Here is a 357-nt window from a genome sequence, read left to right as displayed (position 1 = left end):
ATCGCTTCAAAAGAACCAGATTTTTTCATTCGAGGAATCCGTTTATTACCGAAAAAGTGGGAGAAAGTTGTCGCTTCCGAAGGAGCATACTTTGAATAAACACTTAAATAGATTTGATTAAATAAACACATCTTTTTCTTTTCAAATGAGCGGAAACTTATTCCCATACCCAATATATTCCATTTGAAACTTCTTTGTCCCTTAGTCTAGCCTCTATTGGGTAGCAGCATCAGAGATGTGTCACCTATCATTTCTTAGAAAAAATCGCTATCGACGCTTCTCTTAACGCGTCGTGTCATATTCGCGACATGTTACCGATCTCCTAAACAAAATATCTTATTCACATTATAGTACTGC

This window comes from Trachymyrmex cornetzi, unplaced genomic scaffold (genome assembly GCF_001594075.2).
Source record: "Trachymyrmex cornetzi isolate Tcor2-1 unplaced genomic scaffold, Tcor1.1 scaffold526, whole genome shotgun sequence".
Lineage (NCBI taxonomy): Eukaryota > Metazoa > Arthropoda > Insecta > Hymenoptera > Formicidae > Trachymyrmex > Trachymyrmex cornetzi.
The sequence above is the reverse complement of the archived record's forward strand: the minus strand, read 5'-3'. Positions refer to the sequence as shown.